This window comes from Odocoileus virginianus, chromosome 13 (genome assembly GCF_023699985.2).
Source record: "Odocoileus virginianus isolate 20LAN1187 ecotype Illinois chromosome 13, Ovbor_1.2, whole genome shotgun sequence".
NCBI classification, from domain to species: domain Eukaryota; kingdom Metazoa; phylum Chordata; class Mammalia; order Artiodactyla; family Cervidae; genus Odocoileus; species Odocoileus virginianus.
The window spans coordinates 48878963-48898847 of record NC_069686.1 but is presented as its reverse complement, the minus strand read 5'-3'; the positions used below and the strand labels follow the sequence as shown (position 1 = coordinate 48898847).

The 19885-nt window shown below is 37.8% G+C and overlaps 1 long non-coding RNA gene across 1 annotated transcript in view; it reads right to left on the bottom strand.

Moving 5' to 3' along the window:
- Positions 1–19885, bottom strand: part of LOC139038070 (uncharacterized) — a 124884-nt gene that overhangs the window by 17278 nt on the left and 87721 nt on the right. The window contains exon 2 of the long non-coding RNA XR_011491000.1: positions 7643–7761. This is a non-coding gene — a long non-coding RNA (uncharacterized lncRNA). The remainder of the gene's footprint in view (positions 1–7642; positions 7762–19885) is intronic.

The window sequence follows — 19885 nt, the reverse complement described above, 5'->3', positions numbered from 1 at the left end:
TATTGCATTGCTTATCTTTTATTACATTTAGTCAAATTTTGGAATGCTGATGATTCACAAATATCATTAAGTATTCCTAATGGCCTGTATACAAGGTTAATTTACACCTGGAAGCCAGATGAGGTGTTAACTATATTCAGGTTGCACTTCAGTGGTTTGAAAGGTAATTGTTTTACATTCCCACAGCTTAAAAGGGACTTCTTAAAATAGAGTTGACTATCAAACACAAAGAGACAGTAAAACACTTGAATTGTTTTCTTAAAATTCTCTTCCATTCTGCAATTTATCTAACACCAAAGTATTTCATATCACATATTTAATAGTGAGACATTTTGAAGAAAGTTCTACCGTCATTGATTAGAGTTTTGGGCCTTTTTTTTTTTTTCCTTAAACAAAATACTGAAAAATTAGAAAATGAAAAAAAAAAATCTTTTGCCTTGATCGAGCTGATACATTCAAAGATCTAAACCATACTCAGCAGTCATGTCCCTCCCTCTTTCAGCTACCTGACCCCTTGGGGAAAACAAGCTGAATGTGAAAAGTGGAAAATTCATCTTATGTATGATGTCACTTAAAAAAAAAGCACTCATTACTTGGATGTGGAGAAGTAAATTTAAGCCAGCAAAGAAGTCTCAGAGCAGCATTTCCCTCCCCGCCCTCTCACTTTTTTAAAAGATAATTTTGTTAAAAATATTAATAAGTGAACATACCAGGTTAACCTGCAATCACACACATAAAGTCCACTTGTCCAGAGGCACTGTATCGTGATTGGGAACTTGACTACTTGACTGCTAGAGCAGTTATCTCATGACACAGTTATTATGGCACTCAACAACCAAAACATTTCCCAATGGTTTTCAGAGCCAAAAAAGAAACTGGAGTGTAGCAGTCAAAATTATGATGCAAAAAGAAGACAAAATAATTTGCCCATATGAATAAACCCAGAATTATTTTTGAACTTAATTTCAATAATTCCTCTGGCCATATGAGAGATTCTCACCCCTAAGACCTCAAATATCATGTGTTATCATCTTTACACTTTTGAAATAATAAAAGTTGTAAAGAGCAAGTACACATAATCTTTGCTTGTTTTTCACAATAAGTAACTTAAAAATGTGAGTGAGAGAAGGTTGGTGTATATGTACTCAATCCATTTTTCTATATTTAGTTAATAAAAGTCAAATATATTAAAATAGATATTTCAGACTTCAGAAGTTAATCTGTTTAAAAAAATAAGCATTAACTTTTAATAAAGACTCCTGAACACAATCTAAGAGACATTTGGAAAAAAGTCTCTCAAAATGTTGATTTCTAACCAGGAAATGGATCCTGAAAAAAACCCACAGCCCAATTAGCGTCACTCATGACTTTATAAAGTCTTCCTTTATGTTTTAAAGAATGCAAGAATTTGAGTTAGATGAAAATTAAAATTCAGAGGTTGAATTCAGTTGTGTACTTGAACATTGTGTAAATTCACTGAGCTGAGGCCCACATTTGTTTACCTGGGAATATTTCAATAAAGTCTTTATAATGTGCTTGCAGCTCCAAAGTGCTGCTAAACTCAAAAATTCTAAAGCTATGAATAATTTTTGTGTGAAATGGAACACTGAAATTAACACTACAATTTTTGAATTAAAAAACCAAGGTGGTACATAGAAATGTCTTCAATTTTCTTGGCTCTGGAAACATAGCTGAAGCTGTGTCTATCAGGATGCTAGGTAGCAATTTCTTAAGGTAGTACCGGAGCAACCTCCAGTCAAAGACAAGAAAAAAAAAGCTATCCCACGTTGGACATGCTGCGACGTCTTCCACTTCACTCATCCCTTGACTTGTGAAGCACTTGGCAGGATTCCTAACATCGCCTATTAAACTTCCCCTCCAGCTCTCCTGGAGATCACAAAACCACATTTTATTTTCAAATGGAATGTATCCCACTTGAATTGTTTCCAATCCCTATTAACCTACAACAGAACAGGTATGAAAATGAGAGACCTTTGTCATTTGATGATGTTAATAAAATGGCCAATGTGTATTATACACTTACCGTTCATCAATCACAGCAATAACCCTTTACTTATGTTATTTCACCGAGTCCTCACACAGCCTATGAGATAGATTCTGTATTTTATCATCTCAAGGAGGCCATCAGCACATTATGCTTCTTTAAATATACAAATAAAAAAGAGGGAAAATACTGCCAAGTAAACTATGACATAATGTTTTCTGTTGCTTCAAATTTGTATTTTACACTTGTTGAAAGCACTCTTGTATCATACCACCAAAAACTGCTTTGCAATTTTTTCCTCAATATACCAAGGGATTTGGAATTGCTACTGTGTGTGGTTCAGTTGCATGACTTGGTATGTGATAAGTAATCCTTTTGGTATACTTCAGCAACAAAATAAACACAGTTTCAGCTACATGTGGGTATCTTCCTCTTTGGGATATCATTAAGCACTTGATTTTCCTTTGCAAGAAAATCTGTCAAGATGATCATTCTTCTAATGATGAATATTTGCTTCACAAATATCAAATTTAAGCCCCTTGTTCTGTTTCTGTGTATACAGTAACTTTTTGTCTTAAAGCCAAGTGCATTGTATGTGATCTTTCTGAAAACAACTTAAATGCAAGTTAACTTAGCATGTGCAGTAACATCAGTGCCCATAAACTCCGGTAAAGTGATGACAACATGAACAGCAATGACCAAGTATGGTTCTGTGCTCTGACAATGCCAGCCGCGTCTCAGCTGCCACGAGGCCAATGGTGGCCATAAAACACTGTTCTTTGTATGAGTCATCTCAATTTCTGAGATGTGAAAATGTATAATACTGTATTTCTTGGTACCTATAAAATATAGCGAGTTCAAAACAGTATATAATTGTTAAGATGCCAATCCAGAAACTGTTACCCAGGAAATCTGACTCTGGACCACTTTCTCTTAATTGCTACAATATACTAGTTATAGGAAAATTAAGGAAATAAGTCCATGTCCTTATCTTAACTTTGCCATAATGAACTAAAGTTGGAACTCAATATAACTTTCACCTTAGGTCTGTGGACTTAATTTAAAAACTTCGCTGCTGCTTCTTGGGTTTTTATTAAATAGTGACACCAGCCTTAGTACTCTGTACAAAGAGGTGATGATTTCTGACTGGAGAGTTTATGATCTAAATTAGACAGGACAAAACCAGGGAAATGAAATGACAAAAGATCATGAGAAGCTGGTGGTGGTTTAGATTTGCTTCATTTTCGTGGCGCTGATTTTCTTAGTGCTTCCTCAATTTACACTTCCTGTCTCTTTTCTCCCATTATTTTTGAGGTATGTCAAGCAGCTAGTATGTTCCCTTTGTTGAAAGTGAAGAATCTGTGCGTACCAGTATTCACACAGCCAGTAAGTAGAGGAGACAGTTCTAGCCTCATATTATCCCTGTATTCAGAGCACATCTATGTTCAAAAAATTATAATCTTGTTGCTGTGTTTAACAAATGGCTGAATACAATGATCCTATATGATGACACAAAAACTCTCCTACAAGAGGAGAATTTGACAATGCACCAGATTTAAACATTTACTTTGAATTTAGTGAAAACAGCAAAGTGGAACAGTGAACAGCATGTGCTCTGGAGCCAGCCTGTCTTGGTCCATATTCTGGCTCTACCACTAAGGATCTTTGCAAGCTTGGTCAAGTTACTTAACCTCTCTGTGAATCGGCTTCCTTATATTGTATATGGCAGGGATCATATTAGCAACAAAAATTCCGGATGTAAAGAAAACGAAAGACTAAAACTCTATCAATAAATAAGGTTGCATATAAACTATGAAGAATGGTCTTTAAAATAGAAACCTAGAAAGGATGAGTAAAGAAATTTGAGGGAAAAGAGGCAGTCTGCTGTTATATTAAACTTGAGTTGACTGTCAGTTCACCTCACCTTTGGTTTTTATATACGTTATTATTCATCCATACACATCTAATCTTTGTAGCGACCCTCAAAGGGTCATCAATTCCCAGTGCAACTCTTTTGCTCACTGATAAATACTTCCTGTTTAAATTTCCAGAAACATATCCACATATCATTTCCATAGTCCCAGCTCTATTTGTTTATACATCTGGGCAAGAACATCTGATAAACACATGCTGTCGTCCCGAAGCCACACTGACTTCTTGGTGTTTGTGAGCACACTCAAGAGACTTATTTAGTGAATGAATGCCTGCTGAATCCATACATCCACCTAGTGCCCTTATAGTGCCAGAGATAGTTACCAGCTCTTTTCAGGACTGTTAAGAAGTATGTTTACATGAAGAGAGTATGGAAAATAATTTCTCATTCACAGAGGCATTAAAGTGCTCCAAAAGGGTCATGGTGAAGAATTATAGTACAGCTGTGGTGAAATTTCTTAATTCATCAAGAAGTCTGTTTTCCCAATATGAAAATCTAGGCTTAATATGTGTCCCTTAGGCATATAACTACTACTTCTTTTCAACACACTCTTCATATTACTGCAGGATGGAAGGGTGGGGAATAACCTCAAACATCAGGAAATGATCATGCTTTTGTTCATGGTAGACAGTGGTAACTCTAGCTGGCCTTTCATATTTCCCTTCTTTGGACCTTCAATCACCATTATTCCCTCCACACACCCCACCCCGCTTCATGCACACTTAGGAGACGAGCACATGACCCCGGCTCCTACAATCACAAGACTCCATCCTCACGGCCTCAGTGGCTCAGGAATAGGCACGTGACCAAGACCAGGCCAATCAAGAGTCCTTCTTGGGAAACTTTCCACTTAAACTGAAAGGAAAGATTTTGTTTTCTTTCTGTTACCGTGTTGGAAGGATACAAGCTAGAGTAGCAGGTGGCCATAGTTCCCAGCCTTCAGCAGGAAACCGACGTGGTGCAGAGGAGAATAAGGTTCCAAGAGAAGCAAAATCAAGGAGAGAAGAGAGCATGTCACATTTCCAAAGGGCACCCCTCACTCCTGATGGAGAGCCACTCCCTAAGTGAACAGTGACCTTTGGAGTTGTGCTACACAGTAGCATTAGTGAAGAGGAAAAAAAAAATCCAGGTACCTGGAATACTAGTCCCAGTCTCCAAGGATCAGGTTCTGATAGCTTGTCCTTCAGTCCGTGAAATATCCAATATTCTGTCCACTTTCATCAGATAATTAACTCCACTTACCTTCTTAGCTAGTTTGAGTTGAGTTTCCATCACTCGCAACTGAAAGGATCCTAAATAATATAAACTTTCTGTAAATGTATAAAACACTCTCAAACAAGTAATTTCATTTTGCACAGAGGATTGGCCTATTTTATGGATAAGGGAAGAAAGGTTAAGGATTTGCTTGCCTCTATAGTGGAGCAGAATTGTTTTTAATACAAAATATGGGTGGTGAAGAATGGGAATTATATCTAGGTCTCTTTCAAGTGGGTTCAGCAAGTTTTCCTTCGGGAAATGCTGTGCCACGTTTATTTGTCTCCAAATTCAGACTTCAGTGGAGAGGCAAGCATTCCCAGAGCCTCACCCCCTGACTGCTAATTATAAGTGCTCTCTGTTCCTTCTGCTTGCACTCGGGGCCCTAAGAGAGGTTCACAGACGCACCCTGATCATACTTACCATGGCTTTTCATGGTTCATACTTACTAAACACTAAGCACTGTTATCTATATTAACTCATTTAACCCTCAGTAAACACTTTTAAGGTAGGAGTTACAGCTGTCCCTACTTTATGCATCAAGACACAGAGGCAGAGAGAGATGAGAGGTTACATAACCTTCCTGGGTCACAACACTAATACAGATTCAAATGGAGGAAATGACATTCTAGCATCTGTGTCTTTGCCTTAGAGTCAATACATGGTGCTCAGATGCTCCGCCTCAGACTCCTGAGTACATTTTTTTAATAGCCTGTGCACCTGGGTGCCTGCCCTTTTTAATCCCCACTCTCATATCTTGAGTCTGTAGTTGCTGTTGCATGAGCTCCGCAACCTGTGTGCCTGTGGGGCCTGACTGCCCCTCCTCTTCTATCTACCTTGGCTCTGTCTTCGTTCATGTGACCCAGGTGACTAAAGGTAAACTAATGCTCATTGAATCTGCCCAGATAATATTTGCAATACTTGATCCCATATGCTGACAATAGAAGGATGGCCAAACATGAGCCAGCCCTGAATGAACCAACATTACCAGCAGGGAAGACCCAGAGGACCCACAAGTAACAAAAACTGTCTCTAATATTTACCTCCTTTTTTTTTAACCTGTTGACATTTTATAATATGAAATATTGCCTAAGATAAATTATTCTCCTCCTGAGAATTCTGGAACTAGTTATCTGGTTTTGCTCACTGTGTTTACTAAAAGAATTTGCACTATATTTTCAGAGAGTTCAAATATCAAAGATTCATTTTTATAAAAATATAATTTACTGAAGGGATACTAGGTGTTGAAACTGGAAACTGGAAAAGGCTTTGAGGTTGATAAAAGGGTACAAACTTTAAGTTATAAGATGAATAAGTTCTCAGGATCTATTATATAGCATGATGACTGTAGGTGATTACAGCTAATAATACTGTGTAGTATATTAGAAATTTTCTGAGATATTTGCTATGCACACTCACCAAAAAAAAAAAAAGTAACTATGTGAGGTGATGGATGTGCTAATTTACTGAACTGCAGGAATCATTTCACAATGCATATGTACATCAAACCACTTTGTACACTTAAATATGCTGCTATTTTATTTGAAAAGAAAAGAAGGAAGGAAGGAGTAGGGATAGAAGGAGGAAGGAAAGGAAACTAGCCTTCAAAACAGAACAGGGAAAATCACAAACCAAGACAGCTTAGTGATGCGACTGACTCTTGGGTCCAAAGTCCAAATGCTGGAATGAATGCGCTTCAAATAACCTCTTTCTCGATGCAGTCAGCCAAAGGTTCTAAGTAAAAGCAATCATCTAGTCTGGCTTTCAGTTAGGACAGGGCAGGACACATGACTGACATATTCATGGAGCTTCCCTTTTGGCTCAGATGGTAAAGAATCCACCTGCAATACAGGAGTCATGGGTTCAATCCCTGGCTCAGGAAGATCCCCTGGAGAAGGGACTGGCTATCCACTCCAGGGGAGGACACACGACTGACATACTCAGATTGCCCACAAATAGATGAAATTCACCCAAAAGTCACAGGAAAACTAAGAATGGTTGATGCTTGTTAGGCCGCCAAATAACACGCCAAGGTCCACTCTACAGAACTGACTTAGCGCTGCATCCTTGACCATGAGTAAGGTAAGTTATTCCTAGTTTCAGTATCTACATCTAATGGTACCAAGGGGTGGTCCTATTCAGAACTTCATGAAGATGACAAAAATATTTACTGAGATCAAATAATTCCATACTTGGTAACGTTGCCTAGATACATGTTAAAATACAATGAACTAGAAAGGATACATACGAGGTTCTGACAACCTGTCTGTCTCACAAAGAACTTATGATAAACCTGGAACCAGGAGGCTCAGGGAACAGCCTGGCCCAGAAAAGTACCTTTCTCTGAGTTCCATATTTTCTGTGCTGGGACATGGACTTCACAGCTTTGCTCCTGCACCTATTTAAGGCCACCACCATTGTCAGTGGCTAGTTGTTAAGGTTTGCCTTACCTTAAGTATTCTGTTACACTTGGCTTTGTAATAAATACAGCAGTCCTCTGCCTCTCCAAGTCTGTGGCTGTGTTTTCTTTGATGACTACCTTCTCTTCAGAGGATCAGTCATCTTCAGGCTGCAAGTATGACATAATATATCTTTTAAAAAGGGGATCACTCCTTCGACATAACAACTGAACACTGATTCTCCTTTTCAAGGAAACATGGGCACCATGATAATTGCTGGATAAGACCATATAAAATCATTAATCTTTGCTCACTCCAGTCCTTGCAGTGAGCCCTCAGGATTAGGTACAAATATTATTTTTAAATATCTAATAAGATATACTTCCTTCCTGGAAGTTATTCCACTAACAGGATCAATGAAGTAAATCAAAATCCCACCTTCCTTCTTGACAGTAAACATTTACTATCCTGATGAGAACAGAATTTACTTTCCATACCTAATTGTTGTCAGATTTTAAAACTTGACTTTTTCATTTGAGCAAGTGTTCTTTACAACTGACAACCAAAGAATTATACAAATTCATTCAACAGGTAAATCCATTTATACATCTGGGGTTATATTTTACTATTAACTCAAATTGACACAAGGATCAGAATTAATTGAATAGCATCCCATATAAACTCTATTAAGGCTTTTTTTTTTTTAATCAGTGAGAATAGGATAGCTGGGGCTATGCCACTGACTCTCAAATCTCACTGAATTTACACAACAGAAGTTGATCTCTCACAAAGATGGCTGATGACCTCCAGGGCAGCTGCCCTCTCAGTAAAACTCAACTTCTTTTAATCTTCAGGAATTAAAGCTTTCTGATGTCTTTGTGCTACACATATTTGTTCCTTCCCAAACTGTAGACCTTCTCTCTCTCTGACAACTGTCTTTAGCCCTTAGACATGTAGCTGCCTCCCCTCATTAGTTCTCCTTTCCTCTCCAAGGCTCTTCCCTCGCACACTCACATGTGTCATTTCCTCCTCCACATTTCGGAAACTCCCAACTAAGATGTCATCAACGGCTTAGTTATCCTGACTCCTGGCATCTTCCTCTCTGCCAGTGTTCCTCTGTCACCTATTCAATCTATTCAAAACCCCTCTGCCAAGATGTTCTGTTCACATAAGCTAAGACCAAGACAGCTCTGCTTCTTCCCACCCATCTCTAACTTCCCTTTCCTCTCTGACTTTCTGACTTCCGGCTACTTTCAATCTATCAGTCAACAAAATTTACTAATTTGCTTGCAGGATTCTATAAACTGCACTAGGAACTCTATTCAGGAGAAAAGGATAACACGTAGTTTCCATCATCAAGGATATTTCAATGTTTCAGGGATTTTTATTTCATAATCCAAATAAAAACTGAAATGTAATATATTATACTTTTAGGTGTATGACCATCAGAGGGAATTCAATAGAAGGAGATGGATGCTTGGACCTGACAAATTAGAAAGCCTCTAATTCAGTGGTTTCCAATCATGACTGATCATTAGAATCATCTAGAGAGGGTAAACAAAAAACACCTCAGATGAATGATTCAGCAACTCCAGGGATAGCAAGACTGGGATCTACAATTTATATATGTGTGTGTGTGTGTGTGTGTGTGTGTGTGTGTGTAGCTATTGCATGTGCATATATGTATGCATATAAATACAGGCATATATGTATAATGTGTATATACAAATACATTTACACATTATGAGTAAAAATACCTGGTGGCTCAGATGATAAAGAATCCGTCTGCAATGCAGAAGACCTGGGTTCGATCCCTGGGTCTGAAAAATCCCCTGGAGAAGGTAATGGCTACCCACTCCAATACTCTTGCCTAGAGAATTCCATGGACAGAGGAGCCTGGCGGGCTACAGTCTATGAGGGTCACAAAGAGTTGGACACGACTGAATGACTAACACATACATGCATTTATATACAAGCACATATGTATACAGCATGTGTGTATATATAATATGCATACATTCACACATTATGAGTAAAAATAAACACCTCTCCAAGTGATTTTTATGATTGCTATGATCTTTATGTTTATGATCAAAGTCAACTTCATTCCTATATCTTGTTAACCAAATTGAAAAGTGAATTGCAGACAAGTTTAAGCATCTTAGATAAATCACACAACTAAGTACTAACAAAACTGGGATGTGAGAAGAGTTTTCTTGACTCACTGCCCCCAAACTCCTCCAATGTTTTGTACTCCAAGAAGATGGTGGGAATATTTAGAGCTTCAATTGGAACTTGAATTGTGGCTAGGTTTCATAAACATGAGGAACAGATAGAGTATTCAAGAGAAGTTTCTTCTCATTTCTGTTACTATCCAACTAATTTAAATTCAAGGCATATTTTGCATATTTATTGAGAGGCTAAAATATATAAGGCATCAACCTGGACACAATCAGGGAAAGTGTACCTTTGAGAGGATAGTGCCCTTTGAAGTCTTTGTTAGCAATGGGGACCCCCTGCGGAGCATTCTCAACATTCAAGCTCTTTTTGTCTACCTCAGACTACTGAACTAAAATTTCTAGAGATACAACACAGAAATATGCATTATTAATGTGTTTCTCAGTTGATTCTTATGCACAGTAAATTCTAAGATACACGGTAAAGGGGAATAAAGACAAGACAATGGCACAGATAATGATTAAAATCAAGATAAGGGTTTTCAGCTCAGAGATGCAAAGAGAGGGGAAGAGTGTTGTTTCAACTTTGTAGCAAGGTCAAAGCGTACAAACTTTTCCTCACCCATTAAAGAACTGAGGTTGCAGGGCCACCAAGTAACCTGAAGTCTGGGGAGATATGGATGCTTTGGGGGAGAAACAGAACCAAGTACTTGTTTACCTGGGGCGGACAACACTGGACAGCACCTTAGCTGGAAAGACGGATGCAGCTAATTTTTTAAACAAATTGCTAGAGGATAAGGGTGAGCTAGCATGAGAGTGCCAAGTACCTAAGGATCTCAGCTACAGGGGCCTTCACACCCTCTTGCAGGATTTGACTCCATGAACCCCCACCAGGCAATCGCAGGGATGATTAGGAAGAATCCTGAGAATGTTTTCCTTAGGGTGCCAGCTATGCAGGGAAACAGTGCATGCATGCGTGCTAAGTCGCTTAGTCGTGTCCAGCTCTTTGTGACCCCATGGCCTGTAGCCCGCCAGGCTCCTGTCTGCAGGATTCTCCAGGCAAGAATGCTGGAGTGGGTTGCCGTGTGCTGCTGCCAAAACCCTGGCTCAACCCTTCACCTCTATTTCCCTACAAAACAAAAGCCTTAATCTGCAGGAGGAAGAGCATGAAAACTGCCATGTTAAGGCCTGAGTGAAAACACACTGCAGCTAGAGGACAGGACAGAAAAAGAAAGCAAGAATCACATTACCCCTTGGAGAGGGGCAGAAGCATATGAGAAGGCCATAAGCCAGAGACCCAGGAATTACTGAACATTCGCTTATGTGATTATACACATACATGTTATAATCCATACCAGTTTAGAAAATCTAACTGTCTGAAGTACAATTAAGAATTAGTAGAGTCTGGAAATGTAAATGAGTGTAGCCTCTGCGGAAGACACTATGGAGATTACTCAAAAATTAAAAATAGAATTACCATATGATCCAGCAAATCCACTTCTAAGCATATATTGAAGGGAAATGAAAACCATTGTTCAAAGAGATATCTGTGTACCCATGTTCACTGTAGCATTATTTACAATAGCTCAGACATAGACATAGCATAAGTGTTCATTGACAGATGGATAGATAAAGATGTGACATATATATATATATATATAATTTAGTCATAAAAAGGGACTCCTGTCACTTATCAACAAGATCAATAGACCTTGATGGCATTATACTAGTGAAATAAGTCAGACAGTAGAAGACAAATACTGTTAAATCTTATTATGCAGAATCTAAAAAGACCAAATTCATAGAAACAGAACAGATTGGCAGTTACTAGAGGTGGCTAAAGGTGGGGGGGTGGGATAAACAGGTGAAGGTGTTAAGAAAATAAAAGGAAACCTTGAGTAAGAACCTCTTAGTTGAGCCTCGGCAGTCAACAGAACTGAAAGAAATGACAAAATGGTTGTTTTATGCCAAAAAAATATTGGTCTACATCCTGTCTTGAGCAAAACTGAAATAACTTGTATCTAACATATAGTTGGGTCAACCATAGACTTTCTAGTCCCACATCAAATTTCTCAAAATCTCATGTTTCCTTTGCATTTGGTCCATCTTAAGTTCCTATCCATCCTTCATAAGAGTAATTCTGTTTGCTGAAAGATCTGGTTGCCTATCAACTGTCTTCAAAAAGTTTCATAATATCCATTTATTTTATTTCTTTAATATCCAAAAGGTTGCTTTACCCACAAAATTTAATGAATTCAAAGTAAACTATTTAGGTGACTTTCTTCTGGCCCAGAATTTAGGTCTGTACATTAGGTAAACTGCCTAATCTAACCAGTTTTTTAAAATTTCGAACACAGATATACATGGAATGTTACGCCAGATACAGTATCACTGGGAAGATAACTTCTGAAGAGATCACTGTCTAATACCAAAGCAATATGTTCATTTTCTAAGAATGCATTTGCGAAGAGATTCCTTACTTTTAAAAGACAGATTGTAAATACCTTATATAGTAAGCATAAGGAAAGGGTAAAGGTCTAGGATTTGCACTCAGAGACCCAGCTTGCAGTTTACTATCCGTATAAATTTAAACCTCTCCTAATTCTAATTAAATAAGTAGTGCATGTGTAAGTACCATGTTTCTAAAGTATCACGCTAAAATGTTAAATTTTGTATTATTAAAATACATACCATTGTCTTTCTTTCATTCATTCCACAAAATTCTATTTACACCTCTTTAGAAATTAGGCAATATTTTCTTCAAGTGACTTTTCCCAAACTTCTCCTCCCTATCTGGGCTCTTCAGACTGAGTCTGATTCATCTAAGTAGCTACGTAATTTAGCTTATGATCTGACACATAGCAAGTACTCAATAAATGTTTATTAAATAATTTCAGTCACTGTCAGCTTCCTCTTCCCCTCTACTTCTAGCAACTAATATATTCTAAATTATGTGTGGTAAAGTTATTCAATAGCACCCAGATTCACTCCATGACAACGTGTAGTTTTTAAAAGAACATTTCCACTTTGAATTTGTCTAAACTTGCCAGAATTAAGATAATTAATGGACATTCATACTTTGAATTTTGCATCTTTATTCAAACTTCATCGTTATAAAAAAATTAATCACGAAAGGCCCACCATATGTTCAAAAGCTATTATGATTGTTTAGATAGAGAGAGACGGGTGCTCCCTCTTCTGGTTCCACAGAGAAAGATGATGACAGAAAACCCTCTGCAGAGTCAGACTCACATCCTGGGTAGGGAGGCCTGCCTACGCAAAGCATTATTTCAGAATTCTGGGGTGTGGGAGGCTACATAATGACTAAGTTTGCTATACATCCTTAACTGACCTAAAATCCTGCATTGATACAAATGCTTGCCAGATTGGAAAAATATTATGAAAAAAGAGATCTTACTAATCTTACTCAAGGTTTGAAAAGCTATTATTAAAAAAAGAAAGAAAGAAACCCAGGATAATAAAATAGTAAAATAAATATATATATATAAAATAAAACTTGACAGTTTCTCTTAAAATGACAAGTATACAAAAAAACAATGACAGTTTCTTTCTTGGTGTGAATGGCTGTTAACTTTGCAACCCCCAAATAATATATGTGTAAGGTATTTTAAAGCTGCAACACATAACGATGAGCATTATTTCAGTTGGTCCTCACAATAGATGCTGTAAGTTAAAAAGCCAGAGAATTAATATTATCATTGTTGTTTTCTCCAACTTCAATGGAAGTATCTATACAATGACGCATAGCTTTTTTACATGGCTTGCAAAACAAGCCCATGACCACTTCTATGCTTCTGTATTAATAATGGCTAAATTCTAAGCGAAGGCTTTCTATGGCCAGGCACTGAAACAATCAGTTTACAAGTTATGCCTCATTTAATCTTCATAATAATTCTATGAACTAGACACCATTATCACTCCTGTTTTACAGATGAGGAAATTAAGCATGACCGCTTTTCAGGGCCAAATTCAAGATGATTATGCCCTATCATCTAAAGTAAATCGTGTGAATACTCCCTGAAGTCAACTCAAACACACATGAGGAATTGCTTGGAAATCATAGCACTCTTTACAGAATGCCACAAAATATTGATATATTTAGTTCCATTTTATAAACTAGAAACACATTTTCTAGCAGAAAATGTTACTACAAAATATATATGTGTACCAACCAAGTTGTACTTACATCATCTATGTTTAAACATAAAAGCAAGACATAAGTCAACTCCAGATTTGAAGGGGGATCTTATGTCCAAGAATACCTTTAACTCTAACACATACAGACTACCCCATGTCTTGTAGAATTATGTATTTTACTCACTGGATTTTACAAAAGTTGAAAATTGTCCTGGATATGTTTCAGCTATTTTCAAACCAGTCCAGAAGTCTTCCCAAACCCTTCTCCAAGATAAAAGTCAGCATGAATTAAAATTTCTTGACACCTCAGGGTCCAGGGCTTCCCTGATAGCTCAGTTGGTAAAGACTCCATGTGCAATGCAGGAGACCCCAGTTTGATTCCTGGGTCAGGAAGATTCACTGTTGAAGGTATAGGCTACCCACTCTAGTATTCTTGGGCTTCACTTGTGGCTCAGCTGGAAAAGAATCTGCCTGGGGTGTGGGAGAACTGAGTTTCATTCCTATGTTGGGAAGATCCCCTGGAGAAGGGAAAGGCTAACCACTCCAGTATTCTGGTCTGGAGAATTCCATGGACTGTATAGTCAATGGGGTCGCAAAGAGTCAGACACCAATGAACGACTTTCACTTTCCAGCCCACTTGATTAGGTATAAGGTTTGTTTTTTTTCTTTTTTAAGATTAACATGTCTTCCCTGTAGGTCTTTAAATAAATTTGGCTGAAATCTTGGCTTTTTAAATGACTTGAAATAATCTGCAGTAAAAATGTATGGTAAAAATTTGCACAGAAACAGAAATAACATGAGATTGAAATCAAAGATCTTTTGCTGACCCTAATTTTTTATAACTACATCTTCCTCTTTACTTTGCAATATTTCTCCACAAGACTACTCTGAGTTTCTGCAGGCAATGCAAAATTTTTTAATCTCTAAAATGATACAGGTCTCCACATTCCCAAAACACACAAAAATTTTCAAGAAAACATTTTATCAAGTTAAAACCGTGTAAGATGAACCCAATTACTTTATGAAGTGATGAAAAAGCTTGATTGGCTGCCCAATTTGCCATTTTCATGCTCATTGTTTACCCAGCTGCATGAACCACTGAGCAAACAGTCAGCAGCAGTTGCCAAGGTTTTACCATAATAACAAATTATGAGGTAAAAACTTAGAATTCAGAAAATTCTGCACAGAAACTTAACTACTTTCTGAGTACTGGGGAACATACCAACTTAGTGAAATTTGGCAGCAAAACCCCACTGTTCTACGGGTGTGTGGGAGAGTAGTTTGAGAAGCACATTTCCTTGGATTCAGACTTTGCTCTTCTTCGCCATCAAACTTCCCTTCCATGGATGCCCTAATAGGAAATCCACAGTAATTATCATACAAGAAATTAAACTGTGTGAAATTGCTCTTAATTAAATTTTATATTTGATAGAAATTGAATTAAATCAAGCACCAGTGGACTAGCTCAGAGGTAACAGAACATGGGAGAAAATGCATAGGCTGCCATGAAATTGCAAGAAAAAATCAACTGACCCTTTAAGGAATCAGTAATGGGTTCAATTCCTGAGTTGGGAAGATACCCTGGAGGGTTAAATGACAACCTGCTCCAGTATTCTTGCCTGGAGGATCCCATGAACAGAGGAGTCTGGTGGGCTACAGTCCAAGGGTAGCAAGGAGTCGGACACGGCTGAAGCAACTTAGCACGGCACAAAGGGCTGTGGGTAATATGACAGGATAGACTCCCTGGCTGCCCTGGACACAAGTGGAGTTGGTACTAACTCCAGGGTCTTTTCCAGGGACTTCAGCAAAAGTGCTCATGACAAAAACGGGGGCATGGTGGATACCCTGACAGAGTCCCCCGTGGAAGTTGAGGCCAGCAAGAGGGAAACAGCTGCTTCTGTGGGCAGAGCATGAAATTCAGGCACCTGGCTCAGACCATTCTCTCACAAAGAGCAAAAGCCTGAAGCTGCCATGAGAGGAGCAGAGGTGAAGACCCACTGCTGACGGGTGAACGCAGAAGAAAAATTCTCTACCCTGGAGGAGGGCCAGTCCAGAATCCTGTGTTAATGCCGTTAGAGGCGTGCTGTTCCTGCTGGGAAGGGCCAGGAGACTCTCTCTTCTGCACCAGGATAGCAGAGAACCTATCCTGTCCTCTTCCTTCACCACCATTAATCCCCACCAGCAACATACAATTACTAGAACAGTCAGCAATTTCATTCCGAGGTATGTGCCCAAGAGAAATAAAAGCTTACATCCTCACAAAACCTGTACAAAAATGTTTACACCAACTTTATTCATAATTGCTAAAAACAAGCTAAAAGGAAATAACCTAAATGTCCATCAGCTGGTGAATGGATGACAAACTATATTATAGCCATTCAGTGGAATACTACTCACCAATAAAAAGGAATAAACTGCTATTATATACAACAACATGAAGGAATCACAAATGCAGTAAGTTAAAGAAGGCAGATACAAAAGGCTATATATTATCAATATATGCTTCTATTCATACAATATTCTAGAAGAGCAAAATTCTAGTGACAGAGAGTTCACTGGTTTCCTGGAGGCGGAAAGTGAAAGTGTGGGTTGCTCAGTGGTGTCTGAGTCTTCGCAACCCATGGACAGTAGCCTGCCAGGCTCCTCTTTCCATGGAATTCTCCAGGCAAGAATACTGGAGTAGGTGGCCATTTCCTTCTCCAGGGGATCTTCCCAACCCAAGGATCAAACCCAGGTCCCCGGCATTGCAGGCAGATTCTTAACCACCTGAACGACCAAGGAAGCCCAGAGGTGGAAGAAGGCACAAAGGAATTTGGGGGGAATGTAATCTTCTAAATCTTAAGTGGTTACATGTCTGTATAAACCCATCGAGTTCATAAACAGTGAATTTTAAAGTATATAATAAACCTGACTTAAAAAGTCAAAATACATAGCTTAGCTTCATTTTTGTCAGAGTTTGAATGATTCTGAAAAATTTTTAATTTACTTAATAGGTCAGCTTTTATGGAATACAAACTATATGTCATGCCATGTTCTATCTAACATGAATTAGTTATGACTCTGAGATCATACAGTGTCATATACTACTTCTTAAAATACCTTCAGCAATTTATGGATTAAGTATGAAATCCCAATGTAAAAATTAAAATATATAGAATTACATATAAGACATATGGCTCAGCAGGTAAAGAATCCACCTGCAATGCAGGAGATCCAAGAGACATGGGTTGGATCCCTGAGTTGGGAAGATTCCCTGGAAGAAGGAATGACAAGTCACTCCAGTAGTCTTGCTGGGAAAATCCCATGAACAGAGGAGCCTGGAGGGTTACAGTCCACGGGGTCACAAAGAATTTGAGACAACTGAAGTGACTGAGCACATATATACACATGAGATAAGGGGACAGGGCACAATCTTTAAATGAATGACACAGCTGTTGAGGACACAACATAAACTAGTTACAGCAAACTAGGTTCAAGATAGTGGATTTGTCAACTTCTACTAGACCTTGAGCCTCATGTACTCACTGTTAATACATCAGCAAGCTAAATGACACATCAACCAGTGCCACGACATCTCTGAGGCCAACCACAAGAGGCCAAAAGTGAGCAGTGACCCAATTCCTGGAAACCCACCCCTTCCCCCAAATAGTTGCAATAATCCTTTCACTTATTAGCCTATGAAATTACCCAGCCCATAAAAACTAACCACCTCATATTTCAGGACTGCTCTCACTTTCTAAAATGGACTGCATTCTGTCTAGGGAGTGTGTGTGTGTGTGTGCGCACGCGGGCAGACGCTAAGTCGCTTCAGTCCTATCTGACTCTTTGCAATCCTATGGATTGTAGCCCACCAGGCTCCTCTGTCAATTCTCCAGCAAGAATCCTGGAGTGGGTTGCCATGCCCTTCTCCAGGGGAATCGTCTCAATCCAGGGATGGAACCCAGGTCTGCCCCTTTACGGGCAGATCTTGATTGTCTGAGCCAGGTACAGAGGAGGGAAGATATAAAACCAATGTGAGAGATCTGCAATTAAGTTACAGAGAGTAACAAAGAGTAAACAGTGAAATAAGCACTTTTTAAAAAATATCTATATTATATTAAAAGTTTCTACAAACAAAAAAGAAAAAGACAATTGACTAGAAAGTTGGACAAAGGAACTGATTTGATAATTCACCGTAAATAAACATCATTACATTTTTTTTTAATTTTTAAAGAAGCAGTGAAAACTACAATGCTGAAAAAATAATGTTCTAAATGATGAACTTCCTCATCATTTTTGCCTGAATAGTTATTTAACTTATATAAACATGTAGGACGGAATACTTTCTTCTCCACGCAGCTTCCTTCCAGGCTTCTCAGCAATGCTAATGGACTCCAGATCACTCAAACCACACACATTTATCAGGGAGAACAAGATGGCAGAGGAGTAGGTGGATGTGGCGTGCATCTCTCTCAGTGGATACATCAGGAATACACTTTCAGACACAGAAGAGCCTGCAGAACACCAGCTGAGAGCAGGCGTGAGTACCTGACCATGGGGAAAGAATATACAGAACCACGCAAAACTCAAAACCAACAAAATTAGGTAAAGCAATTATCCTTCAAAAAAAAAAAATTTTATCAGGTACCTGAGAACAAGTACATTCTCAAATAGGATGAGTTTGGTCTGCTTCCTTAATCAGAACCTTCCCAACTTGTGAATTAAAATCGATGCCATTACTTCTCAATAATAACAGCCAAGTTACCACTACTATTTTTAAAATTTCAACTTGCTTTTTCTCACACCCTTGTTAACAAGACCCCAGGTAAGTTGAGTAGTGCCATTTTATCTAAACTAGCTCCACTTATTTAGAAGACTGATTTAAGAAACAATTTTTTAACCTGATGGTATTTGAAACACTGAATAACTGCTGCTGCTTCTTAGGAAAAAAATAATTGGGAACTAGGTGATAAACATATCTTTATTTTAATGTAATCCTGACATGTGCAAAACAGAAAAACAACATAGAAAACCTACTCACTCTCTAATGGAAATGGCTTCATAAAACTAAAAAGATTTGGTAATACCGAGCAACAGTCCATGAGAAACTGCTTGTTATCAACACTCAGTGCCTAGCTTGCTAGTTAATGAGGTGAGAAGAAACCAAGAATGGTTAATAACCCCACAAACTGATCATAATCAAATCATCACAGTGTTAACAAGTAAGGGTGTTATAACCTGAAAAGAAATATAAATATAAAATCACTATTTTGACTATATGCATTATGGCAAAGCTATTTTCTAAAGCTACAAGGAAGTCAAAAAAGATTAAACTTTCTTCCGCAAAAATTTTTTTCAAAAAAAAAAAAAATCAGGTCAAGCAGGTTTTATTGATAGCACCTAAAAAAAAATTTATTCTTTGCTTTGTCATTTAAGTCTACAAAGAAAACTCAATCAATTTGCAGAGATATTTAATTTCCTAGACATCATATATACTAAGACAAACTGTATTCTGATTATGCTATAAACTTAACTCTCTTAAATTTAAGTTATAAATCTAGTTTCTCAATCCCTTATCTATATTTTCAAGAGCTAAGTTGACTGTTTTCATTCTACAATATTGATATAGATATTCTTGTTTATATACATGACACCAACAAATATTTTCTCATTACACATTTTAATAATAATCTAACCTCAGGACAATTGCCTCTTTTCATTGGATTTGTCAATCTTTCTAACAAACATTTAACCTAATGTAGACAATACATTCCCAGTTATGTACTGAGAACATAAACTTTTTTTCTGAGTATAAGATAATTGATTCTGACTGCAAATGTTTGAAAAGCCCTGAAAAACTGAGAAAAAATGGACCAGTATAATCTCACAAATCAAAGGCAACTACTATTAATTTGTATTCCTTCCTTGTTTTTATCTTCTTTAAATAGTTAAAATCTCAGAAAGATATAAATTTGTTTTA